The sequence below is a fragment of the Cyrtonyx montezumae genome, unplaced genomic scaffold, assembly GCF_038088225.1.
Source record: "Cyrtonyx montezumae isolate F1298 unplaced genomic scaffold, pur_monq_1.0 scaffold_2, whole genome shotgun sequence".
Classification (NCBI taxonomy): Eukaryota; Metazoa; Chordata; class Aves; order Galliformes; family Odontophoridae; genus Cyrtonyx; species Cyrtonyx montezumae.
The window spans coordinates 4491188-4510669 of NW_027071936.1; the positions used below are offsets into that span (position 1 = coordinate 4491188).

General features: G+C 43.7%; 1 protein-coding gene across 1 annotated transcript in view; it reads left to right on the top strand.

Annotated features, from left to right (window-relative positions):
- The window catches only part of DCHS2 (dachsous cadherin-related 2), a 95899-nt gene that overhangs the window by 2089 nt on the left and 74328 nt on the right, over positions 1-19482 (top strand). The gene's annotated exons all lie outside the window — the stretch shown is intronic.

The following is a 19482-nucleotide window of genomic DNA, read 5'->3' on the forward strand; positions in this document are numbered from 1 at the left end:
AATCTCATCATGTCTTTGGCCAGCTTCTCCCTTTCTGACAGAAGTCCGGCTTGGAGGAATCTGGGAGGAATGAACGGCTTTGCGCCTAGGGGACACGGAGCCGGCGGCGGCTACTGGAGGGGCTGCTCCGTCCCAGGCATAGCCGCGGGACTTTCGGTGCTGCCAAGTCAGCCTACCTCCCATTGTACATTGCCCGGGAAGGGACAATCTGTGTCTCCCCAGACGAGTGCAGTTTCCTTTATTCGTCTGTTTTTGCGCTGGTTGGGTTAGGAAGAGCCGTGCCGATGCAGTGACTGCAGCACCAAAGCCTGGCAGCTGGGACTGGGTTTGGCACACGGTGATGTGTGCCTCTGCGAGTACTGCACCTCTGTGGCCTCAGAACAACGCACGTGACCAAGTGTCTCCCTTGTGAGCCATTCTCTTATAGCTAATGCAGTCAGTTGAGAATAACACCTGGTCACTGGGTTGCCTTGCTAGCATGCTCTTGCTGCAGGGCGGTGCTGGAGCTCAGGAGGTATTCATGGTGTAAGCACTCACGTTACTTTGCACGTTCTTGTGAAAAGTGCAGTGCATCACTGCAGTTGTATCTTGCAGAGAACATAAATTGTCATGAGTTAGTGACAGTCACATTAGTAGCTTCTTGTGGCTTTTGTTTTTGAATTCATTTCCTTTGATGGTTCGTTAAAAAATCTGTTCATTGGCTTTACAGAGATTACCAATCTCTGTGAGAAGAGGAGAAAAAACGTGTTAACAGCAAAATTGCTGTTACAACTTGCACTTTGTGGGTCCATTAAGAAGGCTGCTTTACCTCACTGCTGATTCCTCTGTTCCCTTTCTTTAAAAATAACAGTCTTTCTGATGCTGAGATTGTGGGGCGTTTGTGAACACAGTGACAGCAATAAAGATTTTGTTTAAAGCTCTGAAAGGTAACTTTGGTGTACTGGGAATTGTTCCATGATTAGGGAAAGGCTTTTTGGAGAGTTGTGTTTTAAGGTATAACTCCTATCAGAAGGATGCTTCCTTTTTGTGGTGCTTGGCATGTTTGAGGGAAGTTTATTCTTGCTTGGGATATACATTACCAAGAGGCAGTGTAGAAGGAGAGGGATCTATAGAGGTCTTTCTATCATACAGCCATTCCTCAGGTTTTTCTCTGCTTTCTGCAAAAGAATATTAAGAGGAGGAGAAGGGGTTCTCTGCAGACTTTGGTTTTAGAATGTTTTCTCCACACTGCTGTTACTAGAAGCAGAAATGCACCCAGACATCTAGGCTGTGAACAGCTGCAAAATCTGACTGCGTTGGGAGCTGCAAATGGTTGAGTATGGCCTGTCCATTTATCGGATATGAGTCAGCTCATCACCCATATAGATGTTAATCAGTTGCTGGCTCAGCAGGAGGCTTAACCTCTCCTGGAAGGCTTTAAAGCACTGGGAAATAAATGAGTTCACCATCTCCCCAGGTGCAGCAGTCTGACGCATTACCGAGTGGGCCCTTATATTCATTATGTTTTGCTGCTCAGTTCATTCTTGAAAACAAACTTTTAACTGCATGTTGAAAACACATGAAACACACTTGTGTTCTAAAATTCACAAGTCTGATTAAGAACCCACCTGGGAGTTTTACATAATTGGATGCAGTGTATGCAGGGACGCTTGTCCTGCAGTGCATTAATAACAGAGTTAATGACACCCCAAAGCCTCACCCTTCGTGGCATCATCCGACAGGGAGAATAAGAAGGGTGTGTTGTAAGGGAAGCTGCCTTCGCTGCATCCCCTTTTCCTCTGTTTACCAGCTTCCCATTGATACAGAGGTCACATCTGTGGCCTTTGAAACACTGCTTTGTGCAGAAGTGGGTTTTTCTTCTCCACCTGACAGCATGGCGTTAGACATGCATCTCTTTCCCTCTTTTTCCTTCAGTGAAAACAAGTGTTGCATTTCTGCCAGACCTTAATGGGTCTGCCTGCTGTTGGATGTGACTGAAATCTCAGGATACTGTTACACCTATTTACTTGCACTCACAGGCTGTGCCATTTTAAGAACAGAGCTGTTGTGGTAACAACAATATCTGCTACAATAAAAGCAAGTGTACTGGCTTCCAGCCTTGACAGATGTCTCAGTCTCCTGTCCTGACCTTGTGGGACCCCTGTGTTGTTTTTTTGTTTCCCCTTCCCCTCTCTCCCTCCTCCCCTTTTGTCCTTCATGCAGGGAATTAGCTGGTCACGCTTATGTCTGCTCTGCTTCCACTGCCTTGCACCTACATCTGGTGCTGGGGAAGGGGTGACAGGAAGAGCAGTTTTTAACTAGCGACTGACTAAACATATGTGAGACAACCAGCTTGTGTATGCCCTGGTGAGTTTTTCCTTTACAATCCTAACTACACACATATGGCTTAATGTAGTGTCCAAGGAACTGGATGAATGTTGCCAGTCAGAGAAACTGCTGCACACTCCTGCACTCAGCCTCTGCTACTTTGCGTGCTGCACTGTTGTTTGTTTGCTAATATGTGAAATCCTAATAAACACAATTTTACAGTACACATTCAGTTTTTCCTATTCTGTTTTGCTTTGAATTCTGAACTCGTGGTCAGACATAGCAGTTATAGTTCACTGGAGCCATTTCTCCCCTCTGCAGGGTGACTGCCTTGATAACAGACCTATCATTCGTATGAGACTTATGTTTTCTCGTAGACCATCATCAAGGGCACAGATGTACTGGTATCTGCATCTCTACTTCCACCTTAAGACAGGGCTATGTATTAAAAGTTCTCCATAGATATGCAGACACCTAATTACTTAGGAAAACATTATTAATCTTTGGATAGACTGTTGCTTTGGACATTTATAGCTAATTTCTTGGCTTCATTCCAGTTTGGTATCTTTATCACTATAATGCTCGATGACATATAGAAATGGTATTTCTGTAGGAGTGGTGGTGTGCCTTTACATGGGCATGGACTCAATAAAGCATGTTCTGTAACACAAAGTTCATAAAGTTGTCTTAAGGTGCTGTTGGATGGAAGAAAGTAAGGTCCTTGAGATAAGTGTGCTCACCTTGGTAATGCTGGTGCTGTGCACTGTACTACAAGTGCTGTTGAATAGATAGACTTTTTGGCATGGCATTAGGAAATATATGAATCTCAAGAATCTAGTGGCATATAACTGAAACCTTTAAGTCACAGGTGTATTTGGAGAAAGGGGATCGGTAGCCTTAGTTGTACCAGCTTGGTGCTTCCTTGCTTGCTCATTTTGAGAACAGTGCTACCACCTGAGCTCATGGAGATCCTCACACACACAAGAATTTCTGAAGCAGTGAGTGTGTGGGAAAACACACTCACTGCATCAGAAATTCTTGTCCTTTTAGATTGACATTTGCATGATTTTTAAAGGAGCATAGAGGGGACAATTTATTCTGATTTTACAAGGAAAAAGAAAGATTAAACTGTACATTTAGCTTCTTTTGTTGTTGTTTGTTCACTCCCTTTTAAAATATAACTCTGAATCTGAACTTGTTTCTTTTTTTTTTAATCTGTCTTTGAAGTTGATGTCGTTACCAATAATTTTGGCAGCACTGCAGACTTTTAATGATTTTGCTCTGATAGCCAGCTGTTCTTTTTTTCATTCAACCCCTAAATCTCTTAGATTTGTTTTTTGAAGTTAAAGGAATAAGGCTTGAATTTTCATGGAACTAATTTGTAATTACTTTTTTTTTTTTTTAAGTTCTCCAATTATGCTTGTATCTTTGGAAGGGGAAAAGAGCAGGCAGTCAAAGGCTGATTGCTTTTCATTTTCAGAAAGGTTTATCTGAAGTCGTTTGCAGTGAGGACCAAAGCCAACATTTGTCTTAGATGAGGACATCTGTTACATTTCCTGAACACTACTGTTACGGGACACAGGTTATCCCTCAGTTTCCAAAATTGCCATCTCGCTATCTTCCTCAAAAGTGTATACCCAGACTGTGCTGTTTTTCAAAGGCCAGGTTATTTGTACAGCGACATTAGTTCTTGACTAGAAATATGTCACTTAAATCAGTTTGCATTTCTCTTCTTTTTAGTCAATTGCTTTGACTCACGGTACTCTGTAGTTTTTCTCTTCTGCAGTTTTCAATGAATGAATTCCGAGCTTACAGTTTTACAGTATTAGTTTGGTGGTATAAAAACTCATATGTTGTTCTATTTTTATTACTTTAGTCCTTTAGTTCTTCTTATGTAGGTGCTAATGGTCTACATTGACAGGGATTTTCTGCTTTCAAGAGATGGTGAATATTATTGAAGTGCTTATGTTCATTTCTTTGTTTTTCTAGTTAATAAATAGATCGAACATGAGGGTTATCAATACATCCTTTAGGAGCTTGACTCCTGTTTGTTGCCTTTGTAACCCATTTGTTACTTGTCTTTTTCAAGACGTTTTCATTTCTTCTATCTGGTTTCTTATCATATGACTATTTTGCTATACTAAATGAAAATTTAAATAAATATTTATCCTGAACATAGGTAAGGAACTGAAAAGACAACCTGGAAACCAGTCCAAATGCCGTATCATCTGTCACATTAGCTGGGGTGTCTAGGCACGAGGCAGGTAACTCCATCAGTGCCCTAAAGTAGTTGTACGCAGATATGATTCTGGTACTGAGTGTGAGGAACTTAAAAGAAGCCAACATGTTCTAAGGTACATGACGACCCTTACTCCTCTTTGCACTACTTTTACAGTGGAGTACAGATTCTGCATTGCCCGCATCCTCCACCAATAATTGTCACGGTGTTACCACAGAATGGGTTGGAAGAGACATTAAGGACCGTCCAGTTCCAGCTGTAAACAGGGTTGCCAACCATCAGATCAAGCTACCCAGGATTCCATCCAAACAGGTCTTGAATGCTTCCTTATTCACTGAACAGTCCACCCTTCAAATCCATCTTTCTCCAATTTAGAGATAAGGTTGTGGTGTGGGACTATGTCAAAGGTCTTGCAGAATCCAAGTAGATTACATTGGTCAGTTCTTCTGTGTCTTACAGGTCCCTTCCAACCCAAGCCATTCTGTGATTCTATATCCAGCCTAGGGTGAAGCTGTCTGCCCCTAAACCCAGCAGAAGACAGAACACGGAGCACACCCACCCTTACTGAGACAGATGTGCTTTTTGGTGAAGTGGAACTGTGCAGTCATTGGTGGTGCTGAAGTCAGGGTGGGAGTCTTTTACTTCCAGTTCTCTGCACAGACTTGTTCTATTTCTTCTGTATTTTTCATGTTTTGTCAGGGCATGCCATGTTTCTATGCTTTGAGCACATAACTAGTTTATTTTCCTTCTCTGATTTGCAGCTCAGATTATTACATTTGTCTCATAAATTCTGTCTGGTAAGGTATTTTCCTTCCAAAGCTGCTACAGTGTGTACACTCCATGAATTGCCAGACTGCTGCTCTTCACCTTGTGACACCAGAGTAAACTGACAGGTATATGGACTGTGAGGGCTAGTTTGATAGAATAGCATTTCCGAATATATCAAGAGACTTTCTATGTGTGGTTTATTTTTACTTGTTTATATCAAACTTTTGTGTTCTAGTATTCATCAGCTTAACGGAACTACGGTACAATTTTTAATAGCATAAGCCAGAATTGTGACTTGTTTTCTGTGCTGCTAAATAACTGGCTCATGTGAAAAATGTGCTTTTAATAATACAGATGGCAACAGATTCTTGAAAGAGCTTTTATGTGTGTCAGCAGTGTTTGCATTTTTGTGCTCAAGCAGTCACGAAGACTTAGTAACACTGACATGACAAATGCAGGACATTAAGTCCTATTATGGTGCTTTCTTGGTATGTGGTGAGGTTTCTCTAATTAAGTCAACCAAAGATTGTTTTGGTGTTTGTTGGATTATTTTTGTCTTGCCTTTCTGCAACGTGGTTGGTAAATCTCAAACGTTATCCGAAATGGCGGTGTCTGTTTTATTTTTGCTGTCTCCTGCTGACAGACTTTTCAAAATGTCAAAGCTTATTATGTTAACTATTCTACTTTTCTTATTCTGACAGTGTTGTTGCGTTATATCAAAATGTAATTTTTTTTCTGTTTTCCTGACCATGGTGATTCTCTTCTTTGAGTTTAGTTTTGTCCAAGTAGTTCCAATTCTAAACTCCTTGTCCACTCAAGTTGGAACTTTTAACTGGTAGAAGGTGTAAAAGTAGGCAACTGGGGATGAATTCTCAGCCATTTGTTCCTCTTATCCATCACAGTTCTTAATTTTATCATGATTGGATCTGGGTTGGCTGTTGCAATATTATTCCTGTTTATTTAGGTCTGGATCTGGATACTGAACTTGTACAGCAATGTAAGCTATCCCATTGACTGTTAGTGGCACTAGCCTGAAGAACAGCCAAACTCTATGTGCTTGGGTTTGACATTTAGATTTCCATTGATTTCTGGAGCTTGATGACACTATTTTCATTAGCATTACTGTATAAATTCTTCATAGTTTTGAGTAACCTTTGTAATGTTTTCTGCTTTATCATTTTTCTATTGTGAATTTTTCTCCGTTTCTGTGATGTGAAGAGTTAGTTTGAATGAATTCTCAGATTTCATGCAGCCTGTCTTCAGATTCAGGTGTACATGAAATGCAGCTGTATTTTACCATCTGAGCTCACCAACATGAAGATGAGAATTGAAGCCCAAATACTGTGAAAGCAGTATTTCAGCAGGAATAGAAAAACCTTGTGAGATTATTGTAGTTCATGGTAGTTGCCGAACTTCCAAGTGTTTTTATTGCAGAAACATTCTATCACAGCTGTGCAGAGTGCCTACATATCTTAACAGATATAGTTCTTCAACAGCCATCCTAGAACAAATTTCAGACCACACATTTTATACCTTTACAATGACCATGGGCACTATTTTATTACGGAAATAAATTTGCTTTCTTCCGGAGCACAGCAGCTGTAGTGTGTCTGACTGCCTTCATCTGATGAGCTCCAGAACCAACAGGTCAGGTCCTATTGTGAAAAAGAAACCAGCCACCCACTTTCTTTGGAAAACAGGATATTGATTCTTCACTGTGAAATCAGGGCTCAAAGAAGAACATGAAATTTAACAGCTGCTTCTTAGCTTCTCCTGAGAAGGCTCACATGCTTCCATGAGGCTTGTTTTCATTGTCCTAGAGAGCAAGAAACTTCACTGATTGGAGGGGGTAAAAAAGAAATAGTGCTCCTTATTCAGGCTGTTGGACTGGCACTGCCACATGACATAGACAAAGGCACTGCTGACACAACTGACAAGATGGTGTAATGTTAATAACTGGAGAAGGAGCACCCTAAGTCTAATTTATGAAACTTGTCAGTGTAATATTTTTATTTGTTGATGTAAGAAAAATATTTTTAAGTCTGTTGAATAGCAAGACAGAAAAAAAAATACTATCATCATAACACGTGCTTTTGAGGTTTAAACTTAGTAGTTAAATATGTACTTGACTTGTGGAAATCACTGTGTTGTAAAGATGCACTCCTGTATAATGAAATAAGGGAAGGTGGATAGCTTGTATCTCCTTTTGACAGCACAAATTTGGCCAAATTGTTTAAAGTGCAGTATAGGTGAGATTTAATTTCAGCTATTGTTGGCAGAATAGCTTAAGGAAATAGGTGTTGCTTTCTTTCTTTTTTTTTTTTTTTAACGTTTGTTGTCCTTATCTCTTCTGGAAAGGCTCTTATTTTTGTGCTTATTTTGGGAAAATTGCATTTAAATGATCACATGAGTAACAGAACCATGTTACTGTTGGTTCTGTCATTTTAGAAAATCAGTTTCTCTAGTAGCTGAACCTCACTCCACTGGTAAGATCTGAAGAGAAGAATGGGAACCTTCACTTTTACCTGTTATTTAATGGAGGTTTGCTTGAGTTTGGCTACTGAACAGCTGCCTTGCTGCACTTGGGTCTGGTTGGAGCCTTTCTGGGACTAGCAGGCATGCTCTCTGCTCAGTTACAGTTGAAGCGGTGAGGCCTAAAGGTGTAAAAGCTTTGTGATTAAATCCAACTGTGACAGGAGTGGCACCCTCTGAGTAGCTCTGCTCTTTTGAGTAAATGGGAGGACTGATAAATTTCAAGTGGCACTGGTAACCTAATACTATGTAGGACAGTCACAGTTGATATAGGTGATCCTAGAAATATGTATTTTTTAACCATTTTCTGTTTTCTACCAACACCATCTTACCTTTGCTAGGGTTCATCTAACTTCCTGGTATGCAAGCATGAACAATATTAATACTGTGGTTAAGTAGGAAACAATGCTCTTAAATTGGATAGCAGGGAGGTATGTTAGTGGTACGTAAGCCATTGCATTTAGTTTACCCTGGTGGCTTTGTGGAGAGGAAGCATGGATGCTTTACAGTTCTCTGAAAAGAGCCCTGAAACCACCTCCGCACAAACGTGGTAAGCCTGTGAGGTGTTTATGGCTGCAAGGTTCCCAGACAACAAATCCTGCTTCTTGGCTGTTCCTGCTTGTAGGCAGTTCTCATCAAGCTTATATAATAAGAGCTTATTTGGCCCCCTTGGGAACAAGGGGGGTTGTATTACAGATGGGATGTAGACATAGGATTTGAAGAAACGGGGGGAGTTTAATGCACTCCGAAGGAGACCTTTCTCAAAAGCATTTGAAATGGTAACATGACACAACTGGAAAAACAAAAAATAATTTAAGTTTGTTGTTACACTGCAAGCCTGGATTGTAGGTATATCTTTGTAGTGTGTTACTTATGAATATTTTTACTTGTTGATCCCTCTTGGCTTTTAGGAATGGGGCTGAATGTCACAAGCTAGCTAATGGCCTGTTATTTGTCACAGGAACCACCATGAAAGAGGACAGTCTTTTTGGTAGCCAAGCAGACTACAAGTGTGCACACAGCATCACCTCTGTACTGTGTGTTCCCTCATGGCTGGCACTGATCCGCATCAAAGGAACTTCTCCTGCTGGGGAGGGAGAGGCTGTCCTTTCATCAGTGTGGTTAGTTTGCAGCTTTTGTGGGAACCAAATGTATGTTAAGGAAATATTTGTGGGTTTCCCATAAAATTCATAAAGTCTCATTACACTTGTTTACAAAAAAGGATCCAAAAACAGTTGTTCGTGTGACATTATCTGGTTGCACTCTAAATGATTGCTGTGTGACCTTTAAAGTTTGATAAAAGTAGTATGCAATTGTGGACAGGTTAGCCCAACAAACAAAATAATAGTAGTTACTTTATGGAGTGACTAAAGCCTGAAAAAGAGAGAAAATAGATTTGCTTAGGTAATACCCTGCCAAATAAAATAAGGACCAAGACCTAAACAGTAGCAGAGATTTAAGGCTTTATGATGCTCCCTTGGAATAAAGGACTGTATACATCATCTGTATACTGGCTCAAAATTAATTCAACATTTGTAGGTTTACGTCTACGTTGTAGCTGTGTTTATGTGTTTAAACATGTTAATGTGAGGCAGCTGCTGGAGCTCTGTACAGAGATCAAGTCCACATGATAAGCCTTTCTTCTATGCAGTGGAGAGGATTTGGTGCTATTCATACTCCAAAGTGTTGCAGCAAAATGCAGAGTGTTGCAGAACTCTTGCTTGTAAGTGAATAGTGCGATACCACTTAACTGCAGGTCTTTCTGATTTCTGCTAAATGGTGTCAATACCTAGTACTCCTGTATTTTCTACAACTTCGGTAAAAATACCTTGATGTGATTTGGTTTGGGCACAGGTATCAGGTGTGACATGTCAACATGGCTTTGTTCACATTTTATTGCTGGTACCTTTGCTGTGGGATGATGTCCCTTTCTATACTGAGTGTTAAATGAGCCTTGTTAAAGGCAGAAAGAATACATTTCTTTCCCTTGGAATACTGAAGATCATAACATTATAAAGTTAATGATTGCTCTTCCAAAATTCCCCAAATTGCTAGCATGTTAATAAACAATAGAATTCTCTGCAAGAGGAAAGATTATTAAAAGTAGTGGAGCATACTATTGCAGAGTTTAATAAAAAATTTGAAGCAAGCGCATTTTTTATTCATTTCATAGTAAATGACAAGGCTGCTTTTGAAAACTTCTGTTTGAGAATTTTTCTGCACGCTGGATTACACTGAGGGCTTTTCTTCTGTCTGCCGGCTACTGATGGTGGCAGTGGGGCTGGTTTCAAAATGTGTTCAGTTGCAGTCACGGTCAGTTCAAATCAGTCTCTTGTAATTTTGTGCCATAATTGAGAATTCTGCCTATGCTGGGAAGTGAATTTTGATACACATACTGAAAATACCTGTTTGCTGAAGTGGTGTTGGAGTTAAAATCCCGAATTCATCATGCTATAGAAGGTTACAGTAGTGTTGCCATATTTCTCATCTGTGGCTCATAAGCTACTGTGTTGTTTTGTCTTTTCATCTCTGTAGCAGTATAATTTTACATCAGTTTAATAGTAGATTTTTTAAACTTCTGTCTTCGCCTTTCTTAGAATTGGGTGGGAAGAAAAAAAAATTACATTTATCTTACCTATTCTGTCTTGTGGCTTTAAAGTCACAGAATCACAGAATATCCCACATCAGAAGGGACCCACAAGGATCACTGAGTCCAACCCCTGGCTCCACAAAGTATCACTCAAACCCAGACACTCCCTGAGATGCATCAGCTTGAAGCTGTGCCCATTGCCCTGGGCCAATGCTCACTGCCCTCTGGTGAAGACCTGTTCCCTAACCTCCACCTGCACCTGCCCTGACACAGCCCGGTGCTGTTCCCTCAGGCCCTGTTGCTGTCACCAGAGAGCAGAGCTCTGCCATGAGGGCTCCCCTAGGCTTGCTCTGCTCTGGACTGAGGACTGTAAACTGAGGGACCTCAGCTGCTCCTTGCACACCATGCCCTCAGACCCATCCCTATCTTTGTAGTCTTCCTTTGGACTCTCTAATAGCTTTATGTCCTTCTTATGTAGTGGCACCCAAACCTGCACCCAGTGCTGGAGGTGAGGCTGCATAGCACAGAGCAGACCGGGACAACTGCTTCTCTCACCCAACCTGACACATTCCAGTGTATGGTTGACCCTTCTGGCTGCCAGGGCACACTTCCAGCTCACATTTAACTTGCCACCAACCAGAATGCCCAGATCTCTTTTTGTGGGACTGCTTTCCAACTCCTTGCCCCCATTCTGTACATACAGCCAGGGCTGCCCCATCCCAGGTGCAGAACCCAGAACTGCTCTCCTTCATGCAGATGGGGACCACCCTTGAATTTGTCCAGATCTTGGTGCAAGGCCTCTCTACCTTCAGGGGAGTCAACACTCCTCTCAGCTTAGCATCATCATTTACTTGGAGTCATTGATGAAAACATTAAAGAGGACTGGCCCCACAGAATCCCACTGGTGACAGGTAGGGCAACTGTCAGGCCATAGCCTCCCCTCACCCAACACAGCCATTTTTTGATTGTGATGGGACATTCTTAGGGTCATATCACCATGACCACCTCCCTACAGACATACAGGGACCCTGACAACAGAACACCAGTTGCTGACCAACTTGTGTTTGGGAAGGACATACTTGAGAGTAAGAGCCCTCTCCCATTTTGGAAGCATTTGTGGAGAAAGATGGATCCTCCTCAACCAAAGTGTCAACTTGTAGAGAGAAGTAGTGAACCCACCAGAGAGTGACGTTGACCTTTCTCCAGAGGACAAACCAATGGAGGTGGATCCTCCTCCATCAGGCCTGGGCAAGCACTATAGCAGCGTGCTTGCCTGGAGACCTTGCTATATCCATTGGTGGTGCAGCAGGGGCTCACAATTTCCATCTTGGTGTTGAAGAGTGACCGTCTGCTACTGAGCCCCTGGACCAGCTGCTGCTCTTTAGAACCCCTTCTTCCCCAACCTCATCCTTCCCCAAGACCTCTCACCTTCTCTTTCCCAGCTCTGAGGGAAAGAGAAGGACCAGGACTGGTGTCCATTATGTTTCTGCACTGAGACAAGACGAGGAGTCCATTGGATGGCCCTGAACTCCCTGAGGCCTCCAGGTAAGTCCCAAGGAAGAAGGCAGGGCTGGGACTGGTGTTCTCTCAGCTGCTGTGCCAGGAGCAGGAGGAGTTCTGTGGACAGCCCCAAGCTCCGTGCAGCCTTCAGGCAGCACCAGGGAAGGTACAGTGGCAGCTTTCCATTGAAGCAGCAGAAGACTTTGGTTTGGATGGGAAGAAGGGATGACATTCAGCATGAAGGTCCTTCCAGTTGATCCGTGAAGACTTTTGTTTCAAAACTGGAAAATAAACAATGTGAAAGAACAATACAAAATAATAAAACCTAAAGTCCTTTTCTAAAGCAAAACCAGTAAGTGCCTCTCCATTTTTGGTAATTTAGAGTCTGCCTTGGGCCTCCTGAGTCCCTTCTGCTCTCCCCAGAGGGAATAGCTTCACCATGCTTACTGATCTTTCTGAGCATATTGTTTGGCAGCGTTATGAATCTTAGTGGCATGCAGAACGTGGTGGCTAAGTGGAGATCATTTTTGCTTCCTGTCACTAAAATTTCTCTGCAGAACACAATGAAATGAGGATTTCTCTAACTATGATGTAGATAGAGAAGATAAGCTCCCTTTACTTTGTGCTAGAGCAGATGCTTTCCCACCAAAGTGCTTCACTCTGAGCATAACCTGTCCTTCAATAGATTTCTGTTATGTCTTTTTAGCACTTCATACAGAAGATCACATTTAAAAATCTGTGGCAAAAAGGAAATGATCAGGGAAAGATCAGAAATCTAACTCAAATTTATGCTGAATCCTTCAATGGGAATGAGAAGGAAGATGAGAAGAAATGAGTAGTTACCAGCTGTGTATTTTTTGCATTTTACTCCTGAAGACTTGGTGCTAGCCATTGTCCAGGAACAAAGTACTGGACTATTTTGAACTGGAAGTTATGAACCTTTATAATGCCCCTTCAGCAGCTATAATTTCATTTGAGAAAGAGGGAAGCAGGACAAATGAGAAAAGCAAGCTCCAATTGCATGCACTGGAAGAAGATCTTGAGAATAAAATACATCAGGGTATTTACAAGCAAGTTGGAAACCTACTGTCAAAAGTGGAGGGAGCACACATTGCAGCCCAGATCTTCTCATCTCTGCACTGCATGCTCTCCAGTGTCTCTTGAGTGGCTGAAGCTTAATAGTCCTGTTATGAAAGCTTAGCTGCTGTGATTCCCACTTGTGTTATTTAACAGGAGCCAGGTCTCTATAAGGAACTTACTGATTTACTAGGTTAGTGAAAAGACTGTTGCTGCATGCCTGCTGCATAGCTGCTAGTGAGAGGCCACCCTCCGTGGAGCCACAGGAGGGATGAAACCTGTGTTGAGGATAAAAAGACATAGCAGGGTTGGGAAAAAAACAATCTATTTCAGGACTGGATGGTGATAAGTTCCAATGCTAACAGCTGAGATTAGTGAGCATCATGGACAGGTACCAATACTGCTCATGAACGACTGAGAACAAAATCTCATTATTCAGTAATTTCCTGTACTGTATTATAACATGCTTTTTTGTATTGTCCAGAAAACATAGGAATGTTAACAGCAATGTGAATTGAAGACCTACAGTTTTAACACATAGATGTGACAAAACTACAGGGGATCCTTTCGGTTTAGTAAAATCCAGTCTACTTATAACCTAAGTACCATGCTGCAAATGGTCTCATCCTTTAAGGAAAAATGTGGTGAGAAAATATAGAATGGATCATCTAGAAGTATCACGTGATGTGCTACTTAGTGCCTTAGATTAGTGGTGTACTGTCTGAATATCCAGAGAGGCCTCAGTACTCTCTAGACATACATATATGCAGATTCTGCTTGTCCAAGTTGGACATATGCTCCAGTCCTCAGCATTTTCTTTTCCCAATAGAGAGCAAAAGACTTGAGAAAAGTCTAGAGATGAACAGTTGGACCTAGCCATCTGGCTTTCATAATCTCCCACTTTGAAACAATACTGACTTCTGATGATGTGGCCAATTTATACTGTCAGTCTTTTTCATTTCCCTCCTGGAACTTTACAAATCTGTTGCATTTATAAATTAAAAAATGCCCTTGGTACACAGTGTGCCTTCTGTAGATGTTAGATGTCACGGTGTTATCCGTGACAGTTACCCAAGGGAAACCGAGAAGGGAGAGAGGAGAGAAAAAGAAACTGCGTCAGCGGCTGCGCGGCCGCCCGAGCAGAGCCGCGCTCCGGGAGGGGGAGGGGGAAACAGCAGGAAGAGATGTGTCTACAAGAAAACAACGGCACGATCTGAGAAGGAAGAGTAACTTTACTAAATATAATAAAATTGAACAATTGAGAGAGAGATAAAAATTTACAAACCAAAAACCGTTAAGGAGGAAAACTGCAGGGGAAGCACACATGCTGAACCTCCACGGCAGCCCAGAGGAGCGCGCCCAGACAGAGCGCCGCCTGCATCCGGTGCGGAGCTCCGCCCCTCTGCTGCTCCCACAGCATTAACTCCTTCACTGCTGCATGATGCTCTGATGTGGAATACCGGCATCAAAACTACAAAACCACAACATTCCACCCCTTATTCCACATCATCACATCATGCTTAACACACATCTATACATAACTAAAACAGTAATAACATAAGTTACATAGAAACATATATATATATATATATACACATACATACACATGTAATTACAGACTGCATTCCCCCAATATCAAATTCCCTTGTGGGACACACTGGACGTCCCCATTTTTAACCATTACCCACCAGGTGCACCCAGGTCCCTGCGCAAAAACGGTTCCACGGAGGGGTTTGCCCTTTCCAGAGGCTGGAAGGACCCACACCGCCTTTCCCAACATGCTCCTCACATGTACCGCAGGGACCTTATCTCCCTCTATGGTCTGTAGGGAGCCGGACTGTGTAGGACCCTCTCGGTTGACTGATCCCCTAGTGTTGACCAACCAGGTGGCTTCTGCCAGATGCTTCTCCCAGTGCTTGAATGTCCCACCACCCATTGCTCTCAACGTGGTTTTTAACAACCCGTTGTAGCGCTCGATCTTACCAGCAGCTGGTGCGTGGTAGGGGATATGGTAGATCCATTCAATGCCACGTTCTTTGGCCCAGATATCCACAGGAGAATTTTTGAAATGAATCCCATTATCGGACTCATTTCTCTCTGGAGTGCCATGTCACCATAGGACTTGTTTCTCGAGCCCTAAGATGGTGTTTCGGGCGGTAGCATGGGGTACTGCATATGTCTCAAGCCACCCAGTGGTCACCTCCACCATGGTGAGCACGTAACGCTTACCATCGCGAGTTCGTGGCAAGGTGATATAATCAACCTGCCACGCCTCCCCATATTTATACTTTTCCCATCGCCCTTCCTGCCAGAGGGGTTTCATCCTCTTGGCCTGTTTAATTATGGCACATGTGTCACAGTCATGGATAACCTGTGCAACGGCATTCATAGTTAAGTCTACCCCTCGGTCTCTAGCCCACTTATAGGTCGCATCCCTTCCTTGATGGCCTGAGGTCTCATGGGCCCACCGAGCTAAAAATAGCTCTCCTTTGTTCTGCCAGTCCAAATCGATCTGAGACACCTCAATTCTGGCAGCTCGATCTACGTGATGGTTATTTTTCTGCTCTTCAGTAGCTCGATTCTTGGGCACATGAGCATCTACATGACGCACCTTTACACCCAACCTTTTTGTTCGGGCAGCAATGTCTTTCCACAGTTCAGCAGCCCAAATAGGTTTACCCTTCCGTTGCCAGTTGTCCTGTTCCCACTGCTGCAACCACCCCCATAAAGCATTTGCCACCATCCAAGAGTCAGTATAAAGATATAGCATGGGCCACCTCTCCCGTTCAGCCACATCTAAGGCCAGCTGGACAGCCTTAACCTCCGCAAATTGGCTTGACTCTCCTTCTCCTTCGGTGGCCTCTGCAACTCGTCGTGTGGGGCTCCACACAGCAGCCTTCCATCTGCGATGCTTCCCAACGATACGACACGATCCATCAGTGAAGAGGGCATACGTCTTTTCATTCTCTGGTAGTTCGTTATATGGTGGGGCCTCTTTAGCACGAGGTATCTCCTCTGATGGGGATGTTCCAAATTTCTTGCCTTCAGGCCAGTCCATGATCACCTCCAGGATTCCTGGACGGTTGAGGTTCCCCATCCGAGCTCGCTGTGTAATCAGTGCAATCCACTTACTCCAGGTGGCATTGGTAGCATGATGGGTGGGGGGAACCTTTCCTTTGAACATCCAATTCAGCACTGGCAGTCGAGGTGCCAGGAGGAGCTGTGTCTCAGTACCAATTACTTCAGAGGCAGCGCGAACCCCCTCGTATGCTGCCAAAATCTCCTTCTCAGTTGGAGTGTAGCACTCCTCTGAACCCCTGTATGCTCTGCTCCAAAATCCAAGGGGTCGGCCTCGGGTCTCCCCAGAGGCTCTTTGCCACAGACTCCAAGTGGGACCTTTCTCTCCAGCAGCAGTGTAGAGGATGTTTTTCACATCCTGTCCCAACCGTACTGGCCCCAGGGCCACAGCACGGGCTATCTCCTGCTTAATCTGCTCAAAGGCCTGCTGCTGTTCAGGACCCCATGCAAAATTATTCTTTTTTCGAGTCACTTGATAGAGGGGGCTGTAGTTTGGGATGTGCATCCTCCAAAAACCTACTACACCCAGAAAAGACTGTGTCTCTTTCTTGCTAGTGGGTGGTGACATACTGGTGATTTTGTCAATCACATCTCCTGGAATGTGACGACGTCCATCTTGCCATTTTACTCCCAGGAACTGAATTTCTTGGGCAGGTCCCTTCACTTTGTTCCGTTTAATAGCAAAACCAGCACCCAGAAGAATTTGGATTATTCGCTCTCCTTTTTTAAAAACTTCCTCTGCTGTATCACCCCACACAACAATGTCATCGATGTACTGGAGGTGCTCAGGTGCCCCACCCTGTTCCAGTGTGGTTTGAATCAGCCCATGGCAAATGGTTGGGCTGTGTTTCCACCCCTGGGGCAAACGGTTCCAGGTGTACTGAACGCTCCTCCGGGTGAAAGCAAACTGTGGTCTGCACTCTGTGGCCAAAGGAATAGAAAAGAATGCATTGGCAATGTCAATGGTGGCATACCACTTGGCTGCTTTTGACTCCAGTTCATATTGCAGCTCCAACATATCTGGCACAGCAGGACGCAGTGGGGGTGTGACTTCATTCAGGCCATGGTAATCTACCGTCAGCCTCCATTCTCCACTGGCTTTACGCACTGGCCATATGGGGCTGTTAAAAGGTGAGTAAGTTTTGCTGATCACTCCCTGGCTCTCTAGCTGACGGATCAAGTTATGAATGGGGAGCAAGGAATCCCTGTTGGTGCGGTACTGCTGTCTGTGGACTGTTTTTGTAGCAATTGGTACCTGCTGCTCTTTCACTTTCAGTACCCCCACAGCAGATGAATCTTCTGACAGGCCAGGTAAAACAGACAGCTGCTGAATGTTGTCTGCATCTACAGCAGCTATTCCAAAAGCCCATCGGTATCCCTTGGGATCCTTGAAATGTCCCCTTCTGAGATAGTCAATACCGAGTATGCATGGAGCCCCCTGTCCAGTCACTATGGGATGCTTCTGCCAGGTTTTACCGGTGAGGCTTATTTCTGCCTCCAACACAGACAGTTCCTGAGAACCCCCAGTCACTCCAGAAATATGAATCAATTCTGTCCCTTTATAACTCGAGGGCATCAGAGTGCACTGTGCACCAGTGTCCACCAGTGCCTTATATCTTTGTGGCTCTAATGTGCCAGACTAATCACACAATCTAATCCACACAGTCCAATACACTCTATTATCCCTTTCCCTCTCCTGGCTGAGGGCAGGGCCCCTCTATTGGTTACCTGCAGTGACGGGAGCAATTTCGTTGGTGGCTGATCTCTGCTGTAGTTCTCTCACCCGTGCTCGCAGTGCGGGAGTGGGTTTTTTATGCCACTTCCTCATGTCCTCTCCATTTTCTCGTAAGAAGCTCCACATGGCCACACGTGACATGATGTTACTGCTGTCATTTGCTCGTGCAGAGAGGCGGTTGCCTTTGGTGGCCGAGACTTTCAACAGTTTGATCAATTGCTTCATCAGATTCTTTGGGTCATGCTCGTCTTCATCAGGTGTTTCCAATACTGACACAGGTTCATCCCTATTCATCAGTAATGACAGTTCCTCCAGTATAGTTTCCTGTGTCTTCTTCATCTCACCTACTTCTTCTGCTACTATAGCTGCAATGGAAACACATGATGGTGGAAACTGTTGTTCAAAGTTTTGGAGTGTAATAGTCAATTCATAAACTGGGAGTCTTCTGTCTTGGCCCTCGAATCTATGGAACATTGCTACCAGTGTACTTGCGTACCTCTCTGGTGCTGTTTTTGAGAGCTTGTGATATACATCAGGTGTACACCTTACTCTATCAGGATCACGGTCCTGGTGTGGATTGTTAGGGACGAAATTGGGATCATACAGCATCTCTACTACGGCTGTTTCTCTCAAAAATTGGATGCCTTTCTCCATGGTGTTCCATCTTTCCACCTTAGGCTCCAGATCATCTTTGTAAGGATATCTATCCTTTACAGCCACTAGTACTCGTTCCCAGAGGGTAGCGACTCCATTCAGACATCTGCCAATTCCTCTGTCGATAGCTGGGTCTCGAGCAATGCTTCCCAGTTGGCAGGCTTCGCTACCATCTAGGGACACGCTGCTGGCACCGCTGTCCCAACACTGCAGCAACCAGGTGACAATAGATTCACCCGAGTACAAACTCCTTTCTTGAACCTTGTATTTCAGTCATCTTTAGGGGCCGACGAGTAGTGGTAACAGTGACTCCATCATCATCACTGTCTTCTCCATGTCTCTCACTTTTCTTAGTGGCCTTTCTAGGTGGTGGTGGTGGTGGTGCTGAGGAGGGCCCCTCGCCTGGATCTTCCTTTTCTTTCTCTGCTTCTTCTTCTTTCCGTTCTAGGTGCAAGGATGGCCATGTCCATTTCTGGCCTTCCACAGGGGCAACCGACACTGATGCCAGTGCTTCCTGTGATTGGTCAGGTCTAACTTCGAGGTTTTCATTTTTGCTTTGGACCTTGGTTTGGAAACCATTTCTCTCCAGAATATCAATTATAGCTCGATAAGCACAAGCCAGACCCCAAACAATACATTCCTTCTCAGATCGTCCTGAGTCACATGACTCCTTACCTAAAAACTCACTGAATTTTTCAGGATCCCACAGGTGCTCAAGATCAAAATTGCATAACACCGGGGGTCCCCACGCTTCTAATTTCTTTCCTAATTTTTTCCACCTTCCCTGCCATTCAACACTCTCTGGTTTTGAGGAACGCTCCCTCCACATGATGTAAATTACTGTTGCAGAGAGTGCATTCAGGAAAACAGATAACACAACTGCCACAACTGCCAGGCTGACATCCTGAATATAGGTAAAGACCTGAAAAGAGTAACTGGAAACCAATCCAAATGCCGCATAATCTGTCACGTTAGCCAGGGTGTTTAGGCAGGAGGTATGTA